The sequence below is a fragment of the Athene cunicularia genome (genome assembly GCF_003259725.1).
Source record: "Athene cunicularia isolate RWA chromosome 24 unlocalized genomic scaffold, athCun1 chr24_part1, whole genome shotgun sequence".
Lineage (NCBI taxonomy): Eukaryota > Metazoa > Chordata > Aves > Strigiformes > Strigidae > Athene > Athene cunicularia.
The window spans coordinates 4744585-4751531 of NW_020799132.1; positions in this window are offsets into that span (position 1 = coordinate 4744585).

Consider the following 6947-nt stretch of genomic DNA (forward strand, 5'->3'; position numbering starts at 1 on the left):
AAAAAAAAAAAAAAAAAAAAAAAAAAAAAAAATTAAAAAAAAAAAATCACTATTTGGAAGTGAAATGTTAGGTAAAGGGCATGCACAGCAGAACACGGAACAGGCAGTTCTATAATCAAGTTGTTGTATTGAATAGGAAACAAAAAACAGAACTGCTGGAGAAAAGGGAGGGCATCTCTCCTGCTCAGAGCTCTCTAATTACACTTCAGAGTTTTAAAAGGAGATGGTAGAAGGAGAAGGAGCAAAAACCTCCAGTGGGATTTAAAAATGCAATGAAGACCCACAGAGAAGGGTTTAATCTCCTTCTCCTCACAAAGGTCAAATGGAAACAGATGGGAGTTATGTGAAATACATCTTTATGAAACGAAAGAGAAAGCATTCTTTCAAATTGGAGCGGACAAGAGGCAAACACAAAGCTTTCCCCTCCCTGTGCTAACTCAGACCTGAGATGGTTTAGCACCAGAAGTGGGATATGAATTGAAGCTTCGAGGGACGGGAGGAAGATGTGCTCATTAATATCCTAATAGAACAATAACCTCGGATAATACGAATTATTGCAAAACCTCCAGAGAGCTGACAGAAATGTAGATTTACTCTCCCATCCATGGAGCTCCACTTAATACAGTTTATTCAGCGGCACTGAGTAAATATCAACAAGAAGGTTAAAATATTGATCAGGGAAAATACCTTCACATTGAATAAGCTGCAGACATCTGGAAACAAACTGGTGCAAGAAAGCAGCTGAGATATTTTGGGCATTTTATTCTGCCCAAAGCCCAGCTGACGATTTGCAGCCGTCGTCTCCCACCTGGTGAGGAAGAAGGGGAGAACTCGATGCCTCCTGAGTGATGAAGGAAGATCTGCCTGTTTTTTGGTTTGTGGTATGGAGAAAGGCAGGAGGGATCTTCGCAGCCATCTCAAGCAAGGAACGTGCTGCTCCCAGAACTATTTTCCAAGGAGTCAAACCAGTTCCTGGGGCTGGAAACCAATCTGCCCCCCTCCCAGCTCTGCAGTCTCTTGCACACCACCAGCCTGATTTTCCTACTTTCTTACACCTCTCGCTGCCTGGGCAGCACTGCGCCGAGCTTTCCAGTGAAGATGTATCAAAACTTTTGGCTGGCTAAGGCTCTCCTTCGGAAGCTACCCTGACCCTGCTTTCTAAAGAACAGGTGTCTAAAAAGTTTTGAAGATTTGTTAAGCCAACATCTTAACACAGACACGCGCTAGGTATCCATCCCACCCTGCAGCGTTACACTCACGTGCTCATTATCTAAACGTTGGCTCCTACTTCAAGCAAATACATCCAAGCTTTTATTTTGTGTGAGCTGTGTCCTGCCTGAGTCCTTTTCTCTAGCGATACATTTACCCTCACGATCATCAGACCAACTGGCAAAGAACACATGCCAGGGACTGGACAGCTTCCATGGCACACCAACCTTCACAAATATTTTGCGAGAAGGAAACCACCACCACCAATCTAAAATCCATTGACTAGTTGATAAAATAAAGGGTAATTTATAGACGTTCTTCAGCAAATCCCAAGGTGACCCTCGCCTTGCTTCCCGGAACAAAAAGGAATAAATAGTTGTCGTTTGCCACGTGGAGGGGTGGCGGTGGGTGGATAGAGCCACCATCCTAATTGCTCAGAAAGATCCTGGAACCACTGCGTGTGCGAGCAACAGGGGCAAAGACATCTGGGTGAACAGCCCTGGGCCCGGGTAAAGACTAGGGGAGCGACTTCACAAAAAGGCCTGGGAGGGGAACGGCCCAGCAGACGCGCTGCAGAGTCAGCACTGCGGGCACCTCCGGGTCCCAAAGCATGCTGCAACTTCACTTACACCCCAAGCTCTCTGGCCCAGAAACTGGTCTTGTGAAGTTCGTGGCACAGCGAAGCCCTCAGCCCCAGGTAGAGCTGTCAGGCACTACCACGCCAGATACACTTGTGGACAAGTATCCCCAAACACACCAAGGTTTCTGCATGACCACAACACCTGAAGTAACATAACCCAGAAATGACACAAACCCACCTGAAATAAGCCTCTTGGAATCCTCTCCTGTGTCTTCCTTCCCTTCCTACAGCTGGCAGCAAGGAGAGATTAATTTCATGATTGTGTACGTGAAAGAGCCCTAAAAGATGCAGCAGAGCTCTCTCCCATCCCTAGCTGGGATTCAAGGGCATAGGCTGTGCAGAAGACACAAAGCTCATCTTTTTCTGAGCTGTTTATTTTGAATCATTTATTTACAGCAGTGCAGTAAAGGGAATATATAAAATAACATTTAAATAGGCAAAACACGAACAGCATCATTAGGAAAGCATAATAGAGCTCAGATTACCAATTATAATAAAGTAATCTCTCAAGGAGCTCCACATACATACTGCAGAAGGAGGAAAAAAAAAAAAAAGAGGACTCTAAACATTCAGAAATATCCCTGATTTACTGTTTTTCTGGTTTAGTGCTTGTTTTTTACTCATTTATTTTTATCAGCTTGTCTATCAGAAATGTGACTGCATCACTTTCCAGAGAAGTCAAAAGCTAAAGATAGGAATATCACTAAATGATAGGGATTTATGTAAAGCATCCTCTGCAGATAATACAACAAAACAGAGGCCTTGGCACAAAACTCTCAGCACAGATGTTCCCTATTAAAAAAATTTGCAAGTTCCCTCAACAGCAAGTTTCAATTTCACTTCTCTTTCAAATTTCTATTTGATCCTAGTGGAGGGAAAAATATCCAGCAAAAGAATGGAAATGAAAAGCCTCAAGTGCTCCCATGCAGTAGTATGCAGAGCAGCATAAACCAGCTCCTGTTACGTGACTGTCCCCAGAGGCTCTCTATCCCACATCTTGTAAAGAGGAGGCGAGGGCTGCCAAGCACAAGGGTGAAGTTTCACCTTCTAGAAACTCTTAACTCGGTGCAACAGAGCAGCCTAGAGAGGAAAAACCAGAGTCTTGTTCTGCTGCACACACCGCCTCACGCATAGGCACCGTCTCTGCGAAGGCTCCGGAGAGGGCAGCGTCAAAACGAACTTGCTGGAAGAAACCAAACTTACTCAAAGGTATGAAGTTTACAACCGAAAAGAGATACATAAGGAAGAAGAGTCACTCTACGGAACACAACCAACCATTTAAGGCCGGTGGACTCTGGCTAACATTTGATATAAAGCTGCCGCCTTTTAGCTGAACAGCAAATGCTTGCAGTTATGCTTCAGGGGAAAAAATTAGTCCAGCAAGACTCAAATGATAAAAATCTGCAAGATACTAAGCTGTACTATCATGTTGAAAGGCCACACACCAGCAGCTTCGAACCATCAAAACAGATTCCATTTTAACAATAAGCTTGTAAGTTAATAAAATCAACTTATTTCATTGGATATCCTGGAAACTCGCTTATAAAGGGCAAAAATTCCACTTCCAAATCACAGCCGGCAATTGCAGAAACAAACCGAATGGCCACAGGTGCACTACAAGCTGTGCAAAATACAACCCAGGCATCACTTACCGTGGGGAACATCCTGAAGTTGCATGCGCAGCTTGGAGCAAGCGGCAGATTTGTTTGTTTTCCTGCAGGTGGTTTGTGCTAATTCTTCCTTACTGGTCAACACTGAAAGGTAAGGCACAGGGATGTTCTTCCCCGTCCAACAGAGACTGCATCTGGCAAGGGACCAAACGCCACCTGTCCTTTGAAAAGCAGCTCCCGAACAAGCACCCTTCTGCGGTTGTTTTATTTCACGAGCTTCCTTTTGCCCTGGTTTAGCACGATCCTCAGCACACACCATACCCAGACCCCCGCTCCGTTACAGCTGTTGGCGCCAACGGAGAGGAGCAGAGGAGTACAAATCCAGAACGTGATGGGTGCACAAGCATGGATTACTCACCGATCTGGAACTGCAGTTCTGTCGGTGAGGCACATCCGACTTCAGAATTATTCACTAACTCGCTCTGACCAGCAGAAATTTGGTCAAGGTACGTAAGCATCTGTGAAAGTCTGAACCCGGTGCCTTCATTGTTGGAATCTTTAAGACTTGATTAAAATCTCTTGAGATTCAGTACATTTTTTATTTTTTTTCCCCCCCTTGTGGGTGGCTTTTTATTTTTAAAGGATCATCTTGGGCACTGAGCTTTGGAGAAGACACACAAAATGAGATACACTGCTAGAAAAAGCTCTTTTAAGCAGAGACTGCTGAGTTCAGAAACACCCGTTTCTTGCAGCGTTTACTCACAAGGTTAGGGATGAGAGATGGATGGTTAGGGTGAACTCATCAGCTAGAATCAAAATTGTTCAAGCGGCCCAAACGTTTCCTCTGAAACTAGTTTTAGACAGCAGAAACACTGGGCACACGAACTACAGGGCCCTTTTACCCCGAGCAGGAGAGCTGGGGGCAGGAGGCTCTCACGCTCTCCTTGGGACTGACCCATCAGAATTGTGTTAACTGGGAGAACTGGGGGTCCCACATTTGCACCAGCAACCACAGATTCCGAAAGGTCATTTGTAACAAATGAAAGCTTCCTTTGCTGATCCAGACAGCCTGTCCTGCCAAACGCTCCAGGCAAGTAAAGCAAAACAACCCCCAAAAAATCCAGCAGACAAAACTTATTTCCTTTAAGCTTATTTAATGATATTTGAAACGCTTAAATTTTCTATTTCCCAGATCCTGAAAACAGATTTTTTTTTTTTTTTAAGTGACCAATATTTAATTCCAGAAACATACAACCTTATCAGCTAAGTCATAAAAGAGCTATTTTACAAACATACATCTGGATAATTAGAACAATAAAGTCTTTTTAGACATTCAAACATGATCAGTAAAAATACAGGATTATTAATAAAGATTTTTGTGTATTTTTTTTTAAAGAATACTTCCAGATTTTTTTTCTTCTCTTTAAAGTAAATCTCTGTTAAGAGTACATGATTGTATGTTGTACAAAGAAAATAAAAATATTCTAGTATGAAGAGAGCTCCACAAGACTTAATTCAAAATAAAACAGCAGTGTTTTGGCTGCAGTATCCCTTTTGCAGTACATCTGCTTGTCAGTTGGCACCTTTGGGGGAGAGGGGGGGAATTAAGGGATTTCTCTGGGGAGGGGAAAAAACAATACCAGATACCATCAAGCACTGAGATTATAATCGAGGGTCACCTGCTGAAGCATCAGACCCCCCTTCTAATAAGTTTTATCAAGACACTGGAAACATGCACAGTGCTGTCTGAAAGCTGACCAAACCCATCTAGATTTCTTAGCTCTTGAGGTTTACATTCCTCATCCCTCCTTCTGATCTCACCTACAGGATGTTAAAGAAAATCTCCCGTCCGTACAGACCAGGTATGTTCAAGAAACCAGAGCGATCAAATGCTGGCTTAGCGCTTGCTCTTCTAACCTTGTACAGGAGAAGGAAATTCCCCTTTCCAGAAAGTACCCATCTGACCTTGAAACCCTTGCTTGTCTTGTATTTGGGGAAGAAAAAAAAAAAAACCAACACAAAACATTGGGGAGGAGGGGCTGGGGCAAACAAACCAGAGAACATTATCCTGCTCTGCTATCCAGTTTGAGTAAGGGAATGTACAATCAATCACCAACCAGGGGCAAATTAAAATGCTTCCTTACACTGGAAAATGCAATTTTAAAAAAAGGTAATCTTATGGCTTAAAGGGGAGGAAAAAAAAGTGAGAATCCTGAATAGTGCATTTGAGCTCTAGCTCCTTCCACACAGCGAGACATGGCCCGAGGTCTGCCGTACAGTAGATGTGCTAGAGAGGAAAAAGGATTCCCCCGTTACTTCAGGTTACAGCTCCCAGAATATAAGGGATCCCTGACCCCACCATCATTTTTCTAGAGGAGTAATGCCTCAGTTGTGAGGATGATCAATGGAGCATAAGGTCAGCTGAAACAAAAAACAAACAGGACAGAACACCATGTGTCGTTTATATTGCCCATAAAACTGGGTTCAAATGGGTTGATCTTCTCTAACATCCCTTAAAGCTCTCCAGCAGAAAGGCTTCTCTGCCACCATCGCTAGCCTGGCACAAAGTGGGGATGTTTCCCCTTACGCATCCTGAGAGGTGACAGGGACAGAACCACACCTGACCTCCCAGGGGATTATGTCCCAGGTGGGGAAAATTCCACTCCGGCACCTCTGGAGGCAGAAATGTAAGGATGACACGGCAACATAAATAACTCTCCATTCCCAGCTTTTTCACTGCTGCTGCGTCTATTAGAGATGAAAAAAAAAAAATGTAGTGGTGAATGATGCTACAAAACGCTTACACAAAGGTGAAGAAGTCAAAGGCAGCACGGACAGGTTGCTCCCCCACGGCCCGTCTGAACAGTTACAGGCTTCTCGTGCAGTATGTTCCTCACCGTGAACCTTGAAATTCATGCAACTTGGAGAAAACCAGAGAACCGAGGATTTTGTCTTCAGCCACAAGGAATGAGTATTAAGCTACCAGGCCTTCACAGGTCCTATCTTTGCTGCTCTTCCAGCAACCTCTTGAAAAGCCAGACCAAGCTCTCTCTAACAGAGTTTTGTGGTGATTTTCAATCACCCACGAAAGCCTGCTGGAAAGCTTTCAGACAGCGGAGGTCGTAATAACTGCTCCTGTTTCTGGAGTGTGTAGACCCAAGAAAACATCATGCCAACTGATGAAGGGGAGTTGAGGGCGAGAAAGGGCCTTAACCACCAAGCCTGGCTATAGCTCGGTGCTCGTTTCTGCCAGGGTCAGGTAAAAGGTGCATCAGCATGAGGCAGCTTTCTAGTTTGGGGGCTTATCAGAGGAAGTCTGGATGTTTCTAACCAAAGGAACCACGTGGCTGAAGGCGAGGAGGGGAGATCCCACCACTAAGAACGGAAATGCTCGGCTAATACTGACAGTTTACTCATACAGGTGCACCAGGGCAGGCCTTGGAGGGTCCCAAGGAAGAGGAAGCTCCAGCTGGCCTGGAAGAGAACAC